Source organism: Vanellus vanellus, assembly GCF_965231255.1.
Source record: "Vanellus vanellus genome assembly, chromosome: 1".
Taxonomy (NCBI): Eukaryota; Metazoa; Chordata; class Aves; order Charadriiformes; family Charadriidae; genus Vanellus; species Vanellus vanellus.
Window position 1 is genome coordinate 145,173,318 of NC_138905.1, and position 17,896 is coordinate 145,191,213.

Below are 17,896 nucleotides of genomic sequence, written 5' to 3' on the forward strand. Positions count from 1 at the left end.
GCCTGCTCCTTATTTGAACAACATTTTGCATTGAAAATCTCTCTCCAGTGCTTACACCTATTTGCCTCCACTGTTGTGTCTCCCAGAACGGGTAACCTGCACAGCAGCCCAACCTGAGAACAGAGAAGCAGAAAGGAGTACTGTTAAGCCACTAGCATATTTGAAAGGCATACACATAGGACTTCAGAAGAAGCCCAAGACAAACACAATCTTGCCAGAAGGCTATGTGAGCACAAGCACCCAAGGTAAAAGTTTTGATCTATGAGTTATCTGTAGGGAGCTTAAACACCCATACAGAGCTTAAAAGACCCATAGAGTTAGAAGGAGAGATTAGTCAGCTTTGTGAAACTTTTTGAAAGGAATAGCAAATAGAAAAAATGCAGATTATAAGGAGTCTCTGAGAATTGTTATCCCGATGCTCACACGTTGCAGACCTCAGACTTGGCAGCCTGAAAGATCCCCAAGATCCATCTGCCAATGCACAGCAGGCTTGAAACCAAACCTGTGCGTCTGCACTTTGCAATGGTTAAAGCATCCCTGCTGCCCAGCTGCCACCAAGCTGAACATCCAACTCTCAGGCAGTCACTCCCTGTTTCTAGTCAGTCCTGTTTATGCATTAATGTCGCTGTCGGGACGGCCAGACTTCCCTCCCATGTCCCCAGTGGCTCACCTACTACAGGTGTCTTCTTAAATGTGATCCCGATCCGTCAACAGCTCTGCCCGCTGTCTTCAGCTTCACTGGGCTCCATCCCCACGACTATTTCCAGTCGTCTTCTTCCTTAGCATCACGTCGGGGTCACCATTTGTGGCGACCGAAATGCACGGACTCCGATATGCAGGATCGAAATCCAAATCCAAATCCAAATCAGCTTTATTAAGCAAGCGTGCTCTTTATATACTTTTCTACCAAGGCCAGTAATTTTCTACTTTACTTGTTTACACCATCACGTACTCTAAAAGATCACGTTCCCACCGAAAAGGGAATCTCTCTTCTGTGTGAGCAGCACCTCCTTATGTAGGGAGTAGCTTCACACTACTTCCTCGTCTGCCAAAACACTGCTGCAGCTGCTTATTCCTCCCTATTAGTTCTACCACACTTAACCCTTCCTTTTGCTCAGTCCCCACACATTAAAAGAGTTGCATACTTCCCCCAAAGCAGAAGTCCTAGTGATTCCCAGAGAGATTTTGACAAAGAAGTAAGAAGTGTGGGTGCTCAAGAGAGAGAACACACACTTGACAAATATCATCTTACATAATGACTACCTGCAGATTTTCACACATATAGGAAGTAGTGGACCTACATAGAATGGAATAAGACCTATTTTGACATTTAGTGGTTCACTTTAACAGAGACCTGCATAGGGGTGTCATAAATAAACCTTTCTAACGACAAATCATACCCTGAAGTACAAACATATTCCTCCAGGAAGTCCCTGTAAAACTTTTTTTACTTCAACAGTTCTCTGTGCTCGTCTTTTCTCTAAGTGAGCGCACACGGAGAGCGAGGGCATCATAGGAAGGAGGGCTGTGGTGGAACCCTTTGCTGCTGCAGAATACCTCCCTATTAGCCACCCTTCCAGTTTCAGACTGAAAAGCGCACAGCAAAGTAAGAAACGAAGAAGCAGTAAACAAAGAAACAAAACCCCAACAGCCTGCCTTTTTCCAGACAGACCCCTGCTATATACTTTCTCAAAACTCATATACACTGCTTTAATTAGTACTACTAACGGAAAAGCTCCGTTTCTTTGGCGGGTCAATACCCAACTGCTTCACGCCTGGCAAGGCAAGCCATTTATTAATTAAAGCTGCCCTGCAGTCTGTCACTCCTCTTCCAGTACACTTTGTTTGTGCCATTCTCCAGCTGGTGTAACCATGATGTCACCTACTTTCAAAGCTGACTTTAAAATGAGAAGAGAAAATATGAAAAGCAGTTGAGTTAATGAAATGCTGAAGAGCGTCTTTTAAGCAAACTGCTGAAGCATTGTTTAACATTACCTCTGCAAGCAAGGGGCAGCTCTGTAGTGGTCCTTTGGGAGGTGATTTTTTCCTTTTAAAAGTAGCAATCGTGCTAAATTTCCTTGCTCGAAATGCTGTAATCTATTGGTTTGCCAAATAATATTACTAATAATATTATGTTCAGCTTTCACGTGTTGCTTTTATCTACTTATCTGAAAGCACTTTGCAAAGGAAGTCTTCTGCATAATTATCTCCATCTATACTTTTCTGTTTCCTCTTGATCACTTTTTTTTTCATAAGGTCCTTTGTAGACAGTTTGCAGATAGGAGTGTCAGCATCGTACCATTATCTGCCTCAGTCATTGCTTCAGCCCTTGTATTTGATCACTCAAGGGAAGCAACCTAGTGCCTACAGCACATCACACAGCCCCATCTGCCTTCGCTGGTGGGGAATCAGATGTGTGAGGTCGTCCTGTGGCACCGGCAGCTTTCAGCAGAACTGCTCTGTGCAGTCTGTTTTCTGAAGAGATTTCATTTCACTATCTCCCAAGCTACTGATACCAGCTTGTCACTGCAATCTGTAATTTTTATGTGGATGCTATATCTCACTGAAGCTTCATCTTACTGTCTCTGATACAGTCTGTAATACCTGTGGAAGGACCATCTTCAAGACATCCCAAAAGTGAGATCCCAAGGAGAAGGCTAATGGCCGTTGATGGGCCTGCACTGAATTTTTTAACTAAAAGGGAGTTGAAAGGATATTTTTTGATCTTTATCTATTTCTGCTCTTGTCACTATCTATGTGGTACTCTCCAGTAGGAGAAAAACTTAAAGGCATGAAGATGCTGAGGAGAATAGAGGCCCTTCCCTATGTTCCTGTCAGCTTTTATCAAACCCTGCATTGTTAGACCTACAGAAGAAAAAAAAAAGGTCAGCTCTTGTCCCATGGATAGAGGTGTGAATCTTCCAATTAAATTTGCCTGCATCTTTTATAGCTTTCTTCTTGTACCTGAATGTGCATAAGCGTGTGTAGGGGTGGTGGTCTAGGGCTACTACTGTGGGTTAGAAGTAAAGGCTTAAAATGTCAGGCAGATTTATCAAAGGTACATCTTTCTGCTATTTGGACCTCCACCGAAGGCTGCAGATATGGTTATATTTGTAGCTGCTGTCCTTAGGTAGTGCTTAGACTCTTAACTGCGCTGCAGCACACAGTACTACTGATGCCTGATCCACCCAGACTGAGTGACCAACAGCTTAGGCTCGCTCTACATGAATTTTCTCTTTCCAGGTTTTAGTCAAATTTGACCTGGCCGCAGCTCGGGCTTGCGTCTGAGCAGAATGGGTTGTATGAACGTTTGGACTGAAACCCATGTTTCACCTGACCAGAACAGAGCTAGAGTGTTTCTGCAACACAGGTCAGGCCTGTGGTGTCCAGCCAGCAGGAGAGAGAGGAGAGGTGCTCCTAGAGAGAAGGCTGAAAGGCTGTGCCTTGTCTGTCAGAGCGGGACTTGGAAGAAATCTTTCCCGAATCCTTACAACTATCCAGCAAATCAATAGGCAAACATAGTCTAAGGCAGTGTACAGACTTCCAGATTATGTCTATAGCAGTGGATTAAATGCACAGCACTGGAAACAACTGGCAAAGGGTGGACCACGTCTGCATTATTGAACTCTCTCGCTCTTTAAAAGAGGGTTGCGGCGCCCTATTGCCTACTGGAAATGCTCTCTGGCCTACACTAACTCCCCAGCCACACCTGGGGTTTGTCTGAGAGAACGATTTTCAGGTTTCAGTGTCTGGGAATATCCCCTGGCACTACTTAATCTACTAATTCATGGCTTCTCTATATATCCTCTCTGTTGCATTGTTTTTTACCTGCTTATTGTATTGCATAATAATGCATAACGTTTGGGTGAGAATCTTGTTTCTCTGAGGAGGAACACTCTTTCCCACCTCTGTGCAGGGATTGGCATTGCTCTGAACTTGCAAAAATATTCTTTTCTAAAAAGTATCCTATATGAGATTAAAGTCATAGCACCCAGTCAGATTTAAAGGGAACAAAGTAACAACACAAACCAAGGTGGAAATTTGAGGTGATCAGTTGTCACCACTATAGACTAGCTGCATATGGCCCCAATTTTATTTTTGTAAATGGTTCTGGAAATAGTGGATGACAAAGATCAGGACAAGCAGTGTCCTCCTGTTCCATCAAGATTTTGAGAGGCTAATGGGAACTGCGGTGAGAGGTTGCAGCTCTATTCTTACCCACTGCTCCTTTCAAGGTGATCACTGCACCTAATAAATGGGGACTTTGGGGGACACAATAAGATGTGATCAGAATTATTTGCTAGGATTTACTTCCCAGGGAACAGCACATGGGAAGAAAATGTGACATGATTCTTGAAGAAATGAATAGGAAAAGATGTAACCATGTTTCCTCAATATATACATTTACATGTATGTGTAATGTATATATCCTGAAGAAGCTGGATCTACCAAAAAAAAAAAAACAAAACCCAAACCAGAAAGTTTTGCAGAAGAGGGAACATTCTTCTCTGGACATTTCCAAGCCCATACTGTGGCAGGTGCAGGTATTTATGGATGGCACAAAACAGAAGCTGTGCTTAAAAGTATTAAAAGTGCTTTTCTCTTTAAGTTTGCTGAACAAAGATGTAATTGCAGAGAGCTGTGCCATTAGTTATTACAGTGTAAAATCACATGTGAGAGGTCATTCCCTGGAACTAACAGCTCTGGGCACACTTGCTCAATGAACTCTGTTTTCCTGCTGGGTGAATTAATTACGTGATTGTCTCTGCTTGAAATTAACAGAGTTCTCCCTTTCTTCACATGAAGAGATCAAACACTCCCACGTGACTCGCAAATTACTCCTCTAAATGAGAGTCCCCACAGAAATAATTAGATTGCTTTAGTGTGAGATATTAATATTACCCATTTTCAGTACAAATGCCTGGAAAGTTCTCTTCCGTTCCTCTTTTATAAACTGAGTTTTCATTAAACATAATGCTACAAAGTATTTCTGACAACCAAGCTTAATGCGGAAGTAGGAGATGAGTTTTCAGTATAAACTACGAATCCTAAAAATGCTGTGGTTTGAACGTTGCACGTTACTTGTGGATCTCACATATGTGTGAAGACCATGCACACAGCCCCAAGTGTGCACGGCAGGGGTGTGTGTGTGTGTGTGCCATCCTCAGCCTGGTGCCATCAGTGGGCTGAGACCCTCTGCCTTGATGAGCCCGTGGATCAGCCTGTGCTGGACCAATGCTGATCCTGCCCGGCCCGCTGAGGGAACACCCTGCATCAGCAGGGGGCAATTCAGGAGGAACCATCACTCTAGCTTGGCCCTCCGAAAGGGACAAAGGAATTAACTGAAGCACAATGCCAATGGGAAATACAAAGCTCAAGCGGAAAGGACAACCCAAGGCAGCGGCAGCGTATGAAGCCTGGTAACATAAAACCCAATTATATGGATAGACAACAATAAAACCACTAAAATTAAATTGCAGCTACTGTCGCTGTTACCTCTTTTTCAGGTTGTTTGCTTCTTTGTTAATCTAGCCCCCATTCCATGATTTGAATTAGTAGCATGCAACAACACCCTATGGGAACTTTGTATTAGATGCATGCGTTCACTGGTCTTGGCTGTAAAGAACCTGACCTGGATATGTGATTATTCCTTAACTTTCATGGTGAAGACATTTTGGTGAAGACATTTTATTTAAGCATTTATTGACTAGATGTTAGTAAAATAATATTTGTTGCAGTAGACCAGATTGTTCTCTTCCATAGAAGCATATGAGAAAGGGAAAAAAAAAAGTGGTTCAGTTGCCCACAGATACATGCTTTCTTTCACTTATTTTTCTGAGGAGGCTCTTTAACCCATGGAGTCATACGAATCCCAGGATGCCTTGGAAGGCCATGGCACTGTCTGCAGCCTCAATCATCTCTGGCTGCCTGACACCATCTCCCCAGACCTTTTCCTCCCTTTTTCTTCTCTAAAAGGGACTTAAAAAAAGAGAAAATGGGAACAGAATGTGAGAAGTAGGCCAAAGCGTCAAATCAGGCTTGCTCCTTCGGATTTTAACTGTAGCAGGTGTACCATATTCAGAGAAAACTCAGACAAGCACTCCGCTGTTAGAATAATGAAGCAGAATTTTTTCAGGTCAAAATTATCATAAACTCATTGAAACCTTTGGAATTATGACAGCAAACAAAACTGAACTTCTGTCTCAGTTAATGTAAATGTTTTACTCCCTGTTGCCTTACACTTGCTCAAAATCCAGCTCATTCACATTTCTTCTCTTTTCCCTGATGAATGACAGGTACAACACTTTCTTACCTTTCTTCTTCTAAATGGGATAGTCCAGCGCATGTCATAAAGAAGAAAGTCTAGTGAGCACTAACCTTCCAAATGATATGCTGGAAATTAATACAATTTTTTTGTTTAATAATTACATTAAAGGGAATTACATTTTTTTGCTCTGTTCTTGTAACCCATAATTATCTTCTGATTTTGCCTTTCAGACCTTGAAATGTCTGACAGTAACTGAATATTTAGCCACTTGCTGCTCATTTACTTGCAGAAACACACATACTGTGTAGCTCTGAAGAAGAATATAGGAGAGAATGCTGAATTTCCCACACACAAAAACAAATCCAATAGTATTAGACAGACAAGGAACACAAATATTAGGCCTTGACAATAATAGCACAACTGAAGTGGTGCAAATACCCTATTAGTAATAAGTAGGAGTGCGATAACATTTTAGTATTTCTGGAAATCGGTCAGTGTTGGAACCAGTTAAGTGATGTAAAAGCACTATAAAGGATTTTCTGCCTATTCTTTTACATGCAGTAAGAAGGAGATGGAGGTGTCTGGTGTCTGCTTAGAGTATAAGTGCAGAACTACAATACTTAACCCCCAAGCACAGTAAACAGGTTTCTGCTTAATAACTATGTAGGTCCATGGGGTGAACCTTTCTTGAAAAACTCCTCCATGCATGGGAATGGAAAATAACAACAATCTTTCCTCACACAAAAGAAAACCTTGCCCAAACTCCAAAGCATAAACATAACTGGTGTCTAAGCTGACAAGGCATCTGGACCCCGTGAGCATCCCAGTGGCTGCTCCGGCGCCAGCACACCGGCGTGCAGGACCTCCAGCGGACCCGGACGGCAGCGCTGGGAGAGGGACGGCAGGGTGACAGACGTTGAGACAAAGGGTCAGCTGTGGCCAGGGATGTGTCGTAGGAGCGCTGCTGGCACCGCTGCCAAGAGAAGAAAGATGAGAAGGCAGGGGAACGCGTGCTGTTATTGTGTCCTGAGTCCAGCCTGAGATTTTTACAAGCACACAAAGTCCCTGCTGAAGCCACTGACAGCCAATTTACATCAGGGAAGGAGGAAGTCTTATGGTTGCACTGTACTCCTTTGGGGGACTGTCTTAAAGAGCATCCACAGGGAATCAGTGTGCCACCACATGACAGACCCTTTTCCTCTCCAGTTGTTTTAACCTAGGGAACTGCAACAGTGGCGTTCTTTAAATAATTGACGTCTTGTGCAGGCAAGACCTGACACTCAAATCAAGGAAATGACAGTGCTCAGTGTCAGTTTGGTGTCCCTTTGAGCACACTGCGCTACAGCCTGCTGCACTGGTGGAGGCAAGGGGCTGCACGGCAGGCAAGCAGCGTGTGCGCAGATGAAGGACATCACTGAGAACTCCTGCGCCGAGGCTGCAGAGACAGCTTTAATCTCGACGTCTTCCACCTTCTGCGTGTTCCCTTGCTCTGGTTTACTGTTCTTTGGACGCTCCTTCCTTCAGTCGAATACAGCTGTGACACAGTCTTTAAAAGTACTGAAGGACATTGAAGCCACCACGCCTGCACTGGAAACACAGCAGGAGGATCAGATTTGTCTCGTGCCCATGCAGCTGCACTGAGCTGCAAGAGCGTGCCTTCTGTTCACGGGCTGCACTAGAGAATGGGCTCGTTTTTGAATAAGGTGATTTTTTTTTGTACAACTGTCCCTGAGAAATTATTTCTTTCTGCACCTCAGTGGGCACAGGAATGTTTGTTTAGCTGTCTCCAACAAGAAAAACTACCTGGAATAAAGCACTGTACAAAGGAAAATGGAGACGAGCGTCAAAAATCCAGGGTAACTGCCAAAACAAAACTGTAAGTATATAAATACCTTGTTACGTTAGGTGTTAGAAGGATTTTTCCCCTGCCCCCAACATTACTAATTGCTGTTTATCTACCAAGCTTGATGCTGAATCTGGGTTGAAGCCTCTCCTAGAACACTGAAGACTCAGAGTTCGGCTGAGCCGTACGCTGTGCTGAGGGGCATTTAGAGGCAGCCTCTGCTGAAGGGGGAGGTCTGTGTGCCCGGAGGAGGCATGGCTTTGCCTGGCCGAACACCAGCAGCAGGATAAGCACAGCACCATGCTCCTACGGATGGACTCAACATGTTTCGTCAGCTTGGACCACTGTATGGGGAAAGTCAGTCCACCCATCCACATAGATACACCAACAGCTCCAGCTGAATTTTGTCGGTCTTGAGCAGCAATGGCTCTTATGCTGAGAGCAGTGATATAGCTGTGCCCACGCGTGCACTCTGCACATGGCAGGGGGGTGTCCACAAGGAGGCCCCCGCCTGCCTTTTCCTTCTTTCCAGTGGTCTTGATACTATCCTAAGGTATGAATTAACCTTAACTTTGCTATCAGCTCCGGCACATGATGAGGTAGCAACGGTTTCTGTGATCATGTGTTGGTCCTTCACAACAACCAAGGGTGCACTAGCAGCTTGAAATTCTCTTGCAGCCTTTGAAAGACCATAAACATGTAAGGGCCAGTGAGAATAGCTGCAATTCGTATCATCATTTTGCTGTAAAGATGTCTTTGCATTAACGACACGTGGATCCTTATATGTTGCAGAACTGACCTGACTAAGGAAGGCGAGTTAAGCAGAAATGGCTTTCTCTCCTTTTTGCACTAGAATATTCTCTGCTCCTGTAGATAATTTATTCTTGAAGGTGTCAGGAAGAATAAGCTTGTCAGGGTGTCTAATAACAAAGAGAAAAGCTGTAGGAACAGCACAAAGAGTAGATCTAAACAGTGCTTTGGTTGGCCAGTGATGGATGGTCTTAATGATGAATGCTGAGAAGGCAGTTTGACTAAGATGTGTACATCTTATCTCCTGTCTCCCAGGCAACTTCCTAACATCTTTCTGAAATTACCAAAGAGCGACTAATATTCCAGTACTGTGACAAGTCTTATCAAGCCAATACAATGCAATGTCATTTTCTATTTTGTCATGTGGACCTACAATAAACTAAATACAGTAACTAAATACTGGGAGTTAAAAGTCTTCATTCCAGTGTCGCCATGTAAATAAAGCAACATTTTTCTCACATTTGGCATGAACATTAAGTTGAATCTATACATTGAACATCTACACAAGCCATATATATCATTCTGTTGTATACAATATAAAATTCCTTGGAACTACTTTTCTCAAAGTTGCTTATGTTTTAGAAATAATATTTATATTAAACCAACAAACTTTAATTTCTGAGTACCAAAATTCTAGTTTTGTATTTTGTGTCATTTGAAACAAACTATATTATAAAGCCTATAATCAGTAGCATCAAAAATATGGAAATACTCTTTTCTCCATCTGGAAATACTTGAAAAATAAATAAATAAATACACGCAGTAAGTCTTGACACAGTTGCTCATGGATATCATAAGACATTAAGGTTGAGCTGGGATGTAGACTGTCAGTTTCCATGGCACATCTTGGCACAATAGAGTGCACTTTTCAAATATTATTAGAGATTGAAAATGATCTTATTCTTTTCTTACAGTTAAGACAGAGACAGTCATGTGAAGAATAGGAAAGCTTATAATTTTTAATTTGAGTCTGGAAAATATTTCTCTAACATAAACTTCTATACGTTTTATAAAGAAACAGGGAAAAATATATATAAAAAAAAACATTACAGAGTAAGATGCAGTTAAAAACTCAGTAGTTCCACAAAGGCAAGGAGAAATCTATCACACTTTTGAGAAAACTGACTGCATTCAAACAATAACTAAAGAAAAAAAAATAAAAATAGCAAAAGTAATGAACTTTCAAAAGGACAGTAGTGTTGCTCATCAGGCATTCAGAAGATAGGAAATGCCAGCTTTAAGACTGATATTTTCTGTCCTCATGATAGTAACTGTGCTTGGCATCAGAGATAAATTCAGTAATGTTAAGAGAGAAAGAATCAAATTCATTTTACCTCCTAGTCCAGACAGCTGAAACAAGAATATATCTCTCTTCTGCCATATCTTTATCACATTCTCTGTCCTTACTTTGCAGTGAACGGGGAATACTTGTGAGTGAACTGTTCCTTCTAATTTTGTTAGACCTGCATCTTAAAAAGAAATCACAAACTGGGTAAGTTGAAACATAATATTGTAAGTTTTGTATTTCTGAATAAACACCCTAATGTTTATTTTAAAAAATACTGCAAACCACTTTGCTACCTGAAGAAGGTTAGAAAGGAAAATGATCACCGGACCTTGGTCTTAAGGCTGTAGGATCTGTCTTCACCATGCGGGCTAAGAGAATGGCTAGTAGTAGAAACAGTTTTTATTGACATACCAGCTTTAGAAGGTGTTGCTGTTCATGTTTTTAATAGCTTGAATATCTATTCACTAGTGTAATAGCAATAACCATCAATCTCTGCAGAGGAAGACAGGCTAGGACAAACACAGAGCACAGATGAAGACGCATTTCTTCTTGTTTGAACAAAACAGAACAAAGTTTTAGGTGTGAGTTGGTTGTCCTTTTCTCATGTTATAGTTCTGCTCACAGTAAAACCTTTGCTGATGCAGTCATGCCCAGCAGATGGTTATTTCCACACTGCTCACCAGTAACAGTATTAGTAACGCTTTTAATTGTGCACAGCCCAAGCTGGTGAAACCTGGGTTCCTCTGCCATTGCTGCTAGAAGTGCTTAAGTGCCTACTGCCAGGTACCAGGCACCAGAAATATATAGAAACTCATAGTTCCTAATAGTTCCTACTGGTGGACCAAAACCAATATGAAAAATTAGCATACAGACTACTTCTGAGGACCTGAAAGAAAACACGGAGAGGAGTAATAGCCAGAGTGAATTTCATAAAAACATATATCAAATCAAACCAGTTTCTTTCTACCACAAGGTAGCAGAAAGAAGAAGCAATACATACCATATACCTTGGCTTATATAAGACTTTTGGCACAGTACTGCAGAGTTCCCGTAACCAAACTAAGGAATACTTAGATGAACAAAACACAGTTGCCAAGGTCATGGGAAAACTCTACTTGGGAATTCTTTAGCAGTGGTTCAGGTACATCCTGAAAAGGACTGAGTAACGCTCTGCAGGGATGAGTCCTCGGGGAGTAGTACTATTGGATATTTTCTTTAATAATCTAGATGATTGAATAGAAAATGTTCTGATTGCATTTGAAGACACCAATAAACTGATATCATACATTGGGAAATAGGATTAGAGTTCAATGGGATCCTGATACACAAGGAAATGCTATAAAAAAAGAAAAGGCACTATTTAATAAAGGCAAATGCCAGACCGTGAACTCAGGTAAGAACAACTAATGGCACAAATATAGAAAAGAGAACAAAGGGCTAAGTTAGAGCTCTGCAAGAGTATATTTAGAATTCTGGTGAATCATAGCTTCAATAGGAATCAAAAGGATTGTGTAAAGGCAAACCCCATATGATTAATCACCCACAATGATTAATAAACTGTCATAGCTAACAAGACATTTGAAGTAATCTTTCTCCTTTCAGCACTGACCTCTGCTGAAGTGCAGCAACGTTGAATGTTGAGCAATGAAATTCAAAGAAGTTAGGAGTTACTTGGATGGCTTCCAGAGGAAAAAAGTTCTGGGAAGAGCAGCGAAAATGAAAAGAGGGCTAAAAAACAGGCGAAGAGGAAATTTTGGGTGAGTTGGAGTATTATTCCCTGTTGCTTCATTACATTCAGGATAAAAATTAAGGCTTCACGTTTCAAACTTTGAATGTTGAGTCCTCCTGCAGGAAAATGAAACTACCCATATGGCAATGTCCTGTCATGGGCTTTAAAAGCCTGTTGTCACTTCTCAGAACCACTACAAGTGACAGCTTAGAATGTGGCCAGGTTGCCAGTCCCAGTTTTTCACAATTCCCTTCCTCATCCTCTGCTAAAAAATCAACAACGTTCTTTTACTTCATTTTCTAGCTTTAGAGTCTTTAAGAAACTCTTGTTTTACATCTTCAAGCCTTTCACAACTACCACAACACCTAGAAATGTCCTTTTTATGTGCTATCTTGAATCCAGGACTTTGGGTCTTGCATCTTTGGTACTTGGGTCTATGAGTCTTAGAAAATATGCCAGATACCAATAATGTTGCCAGCAGTAGTGATCCCTGGCTTCTGACTAATTACCCTTTGAATGGGTACTTGGTGGTCAAAGAGATGGTTTCAAGCTAACCCTGAGCTCAAGCATTGTGCCTGGATTGCATTCATTTCGCACAACAGCCAGAGTTGACTTCCTTGTCTTAAAGGAAAGACAGGTGAAAGGCAGAGAACAAGTAAAAACTTGAGCTTCAGCTCCTTCTTCATGCTGGTCACCTTGTAAACTGTATTCAATGTCCTGTGAAGCCTCCAGAAATGTGAGATACTTGTCTAATCCACAGGGCATATGTAGCACAATCCCACTTGCCTGGTTGGAAAGAGAGAGGACACATCCTGATCCCTTGCTTGTCATGCCATGGTTTCTGGCTAAAGAGCACATCATGGCAGGGGTGGTCTTTGTGGCATGGACACACACCTGGGAAGCACCATTTTTATTTCCTAGCACACAGAAGAGGCATTAGTAGGCTGTGCAGTTTTCAGTGGCTGGAGTTACACAAATTGTGTCGCTCTGTTGTTCTGGTGCCTGATTGTCCGGAGCAGGGATCTGACAGGAGGTATTCATGGCCCAGATTTCCTCCTCAAGATAAGCGAGGTGTGGGCTGAGAAGGGATTAGGCTAGCTTGATCTTGTCCTGACATAGCTTTGGCATCTGGCCAGTGCTCGCACCTAGGCCCAGGGGCTGGGAGTGCTCCCAGCTTCCACCACTAAGACCTGGGTTTACCTAGAAATAAATCATTAGGTTGACAGGAAAATCTGGGTATGTAAACACCACTCTAAGCATCCAACGTTCAGACACCACCAAAAATGCCATTCAGTTGCAATGTATTCTGGAAAAAGTCTTAATTGCCTCAACAACTAAATGCCAATGAATATGGTCCTGTACTGCTAACCTTCTATTCCTTGGGATGGATAGACCTGATATGCCAGAGGCAGGGAAGAGGTAGAGAGGATGAAGGGTGCACAGTTCCCCACTAAGAGTCACAGCGTGATGCACTCCTGGTTGCTTTCTAGTTGAAAAGGGGATGCGTATGCCTCAGATCAATGATAAGCACCTGTATCACCCAATTTTTTGCTCCCATGCCACTTCTAACTAGTCAAGAGCAGTAAAATAAGTATGACCCCTTCCTGTCTCACAGAGCTTCCTCCTCAGTGTTTCAGTTACCCTTTCTTCCCTCCAATTTACCACTGTGGCTCTTAAGAGAGCTTCCTCCTTTCAACCAGTTATCAGCATAACCGTTAATCAGCTATACATAATTAAGAAGTCACATCAAATCCCCTCACCAATGACTAACCACCATATCCTAACTCACGTTTTCCCATGGCAACAATCTTTCTACAGGGCTTACCTTTCTATCGTCTCCAGAGTGATTCAAGCTGCCTTCCAAAACCTTGGGTTTTCACATTTTCCTGGTAATTTTCTGGCCCAGGGTTTGAAAGAAACTCATCTGACACAGGTTTGCATTCTGTCTTTGCCACTTGCAGCATATTATTCTACACTGTGAAAAAAGTGGAATAGATCCAGTACTTGGCATCTATTAAGCATCTGTATTCCAACTAACAATTAATTAGGATTAAGGGTTCTTGAAAGTATATCTTATAGCTGAAGAAAATAATTACCAACTATTAATCACATACTTCTTTCAGATACTTAAAAACTAATTGTATGCATTTTCCAAATGATCTGAGGCAACTAGTGAAATATTTAAATTGCATTATACCCTAGGATCAATTGAGAAATGTCCAAGTTTCTCAGAGGCAGCTAATGCTATAGTGCAGCACTTCTGATGCACTACTCATGCTAGCATTTAAAACACAGCCTTTCTCTTGTAGCACCCTAAAATGTAGTTTATTTCTGCGTAGCAAGGCAAACAAGTTGTATCAACATGGCATTTTTGTAGATTGTAGAACTACACCCCCATGTCAGTGAACAGAAAAGAGCATGATGTGGGATGCCATTGCTGGAGGAGCAGAGAGCTGAACAGGATATCTTGCAACTAGTGTCATCTAAGACACTTGTCAGTGGAGGAGGTTGTCAGGCAGAGCTACAGTACAGACCTTTCAGTTTTTTCTTAATGCTTTGTAAGCCTTGCGCCTGATGCTGCCATGCTGGTGAGAAAGGATGTATCAAAAGAGCACTCTTTCCCCATCATATATATTGGGAGGAACTCTTCTGCACGTTGGCCATTTATATCTTTCAAGTGACCTAGATAGGAAGTTCCCCTCCGGTTTCACATCAAAAGATCAATCATAATGTTTTTGAGAAGTCAGTGATGAAGCTGAGTCTCTCTGGTTAGGCCTCCGGGTCTAGGAACATACCATATTTCAAAATTCAATGTAATGAACCTAAGCATTAACATTTTATAGCTCATAATAATCCATTCTAAATCCGAAGGCTAATTAAACTAAACATACCAAACTTGCCTGCAACTAGAACTGGTTGTATGTCATTTGAATAGAAAAATTGCAAAAGATTATTTGCATATCCAGAAGAATTAACACCCACGAAAATATTCAATAATAAATAAAGTGAGTCTTATTTTTTGAGTACTGGAACTCACACACCAGAATAAAAAAATGCAAATAATAATTATGCAAAAACTTATTTTAACTCCAGAAGGAGACTTGTCAAATACTGAATCTGAAATACCAGAAAAAGAACAAAATATTTCTGGGTATAGTGTATGTATTTTTTTGGTTGCTGATATCAGAAGCCCATATGGTAGCACTGTTTAGGATTCTTTAGATACAAAGTATTAGAATAGAATAGAATAGAATAGAATAGAATAGAATAGAATAGAATAGAATAGAATAGAATAGAATAGAATAGAATAGGATTTCAGTTGGAAAGGACCTGCAATGATCATCTAGTCCAATTGCCTGACCAATTCAGGGCTGACCAAATGTAAAAGCGTGTTGTTAGGGACATTGTCCAAATGCCTCTTAAACACTGACAGACTTGGGGCATCAACCACTTCTCTAGGAAACCTATATTTGCCTTCCAGCCCTTCCACCAGCTTTGTTGCCCTCCTCTGGACATGTCCAAGGACCTTCACATCCTTCTTAAATTGTGGAGCCCAGAAATGCACACAGTACTCAAGGAGAGGCCACACCAACACTGAATACAGTGTGATAATCCCCTCTTTTGGCCGGCTGGTGATGCTGTGTTTGATGCACCCCAGGATGCGGTTTGCCCTCTTGGTTGCCAGGGCACACTGCTGACTCCTATTGAGCCTGAGTTGACCAACACTCCTAGATCCCTTTCTGCAGGGCTACTGTCCAGCCATTCCTCTCCCAATTAACACTTGTGCCTGGCATTGCTCTGTCCTAGGTGCAGAATCTGGCATTTGGACTTGTTAAATTTCATTCCATTAATCACTGCTCAATGTTCCAATCTATCTAGATCCTTCTGCAAGGCATCTTGTCCATCAAGAGAGTCAACAGCACCTCCCAGTTTGGTATCATCAGCTCTGTTGTACTAAGAGCAATGATTCAACATCTTTTTTATTTTCTGTTTTTCATCATGTGTAAAACACTGTTTGTCCTTCCCCTAAAACAAGTGTTTTATATGTACAGAATTATTTTACTAGCCACATAGACTGCCAGCTCGCTTATAAATGAAAATTAATCCTCTAAGGGAATGACCACCCGTTTCAGCCTTTTTGTCTCCATAATGAAATTAGAGTGAAGTGATTTTAACAATGAAATTTTAACGGCCAAGTGACACTTTTTCCATTAAAAAAACATATTAAAGTCCTGAGTCTAAGCTATGCCTGAAGAAAATAAATTATAATTAAATGATTTTATTGATTTATAGCATTAAATTGTTAGGAATAAACATGCTTCAGACAAGGTCCAATTAGCAAGATAGTGTGATAGGTAAAAACTGAATGGGACCACTGTTACGGCTGTTCAGTTGAATGCAGATCTGTCCTTGCAGACATTTTACATGGAGAAACATTACAAGGAGATGCGGCACCACTCGGGAATATTCTCTGGTACATTATTTGCTACAGTTGTCACTATTCTTTAAAGGATTTATAGTTACTTACTGACACAGATATTTGTGCTTGAGAAGTGTTTGTAGCACTTGTTGACTGCTCGTCGTGTGCTGCTGTTGGGAAACTCTGACCAGGAGTCATTAAGAAGAGTTGGATATTGAGAATCTGTCTCCTTTCTAAACATAGACTTCTAAAGCAATAAGTTTTCCATCCCCCTGTTTTACAAGCCTTATATCCCACAGGACTGCCTCACCAGAGACAAAAACAGTGTCTCGTGCCTTGCAAGCCCCATAATGTGTGGGCTCCATCACACGTAACAGCTACTTGGGAAGACAACTCCCAATGTCCCCCCTTCCTCCTGCTTTCCCCAGAAGTTATTGCTGAGCGCAACATCATACAGTAAGGGATATCCCTTTGGTCAATCAGGGTCAGCTGTCCCAGCAGTGTCCCCTCCCAACTTGTACACCCTCAGTCTACTCACCTGTGGGGTGGGGTGAGAAGCAGGAAAGGGCTTGACACTGTTCAAGCACTGCTCAGGAGCAGCTAAAACATCAACACTAGTTATCAACACTAGTTTGGTCACAAATCCAAAATACAGCACCATAATAGTCTGCTGTGAAGAAAGCTAACTCCATCCCAGCCAGACCCTGTACATCGTGATATCCAAACATAAACATGGAGATTTAACTGACACAGATTATGCACTGTTCCTTCAAGCATGTGTATGTGTTAGATATGTTAAGCGCTGCTATGTTGTGAGTGTGATGGGTATGGATGGCAGACATAATTAAAACAGATATCTAGGGCATTAACTAATAAAAAACCTATAATTAATAAAAAAGAAGTAATCAAAGCCAAATTTTTTGTTATGAATTATAAACAGTTTAAGTCTGATTTAATTTTTCTGCATTTTCTTTGATCAGTATAAGACGAGACTTCTGTCAGATGTTCTAAAAAATTTCTATTACTCAGAAGTGAAGGCTTGTTCTAAATACTGAAACGAAATCTCCTTGAGTATAAATGACAAATTGAGTTAAATCTAATCTGTATGAAACTGCCTTTAATCTGACACTTAGATAGCTAAATTTTCTTTATAATCAACATTTTAGAAAGGAATGTTCCATGCTGTTTCATTTAAGCCCGTTGTGCCCTGTATATTTTTTGGCAGAACAGATATGGCGATGGTCAGCCAGTGCTACTCATGTTTAACACGTTTCTGACAAACATGAATTTAGGCAGACCAAAGCACTTTGAACTCTGTGGTGATGACTGAAAGACGATTTGGCAAATGGGTGAAAAGAAATGACATGCAGCTCTTTGCTAGATGGCAGAAAGGCAAAGCAGATGGAGGACAGGCTTGCCCTTGGAGACTCAAGTGCAGCACTTACTAACATCTGAAATGGGAAAGGGCTGTGAACACCTCGGCTGGATTTCAGGCTGTGGCCCAGGACCGGCACTGCTGAGAGTGATGATGGACTGGA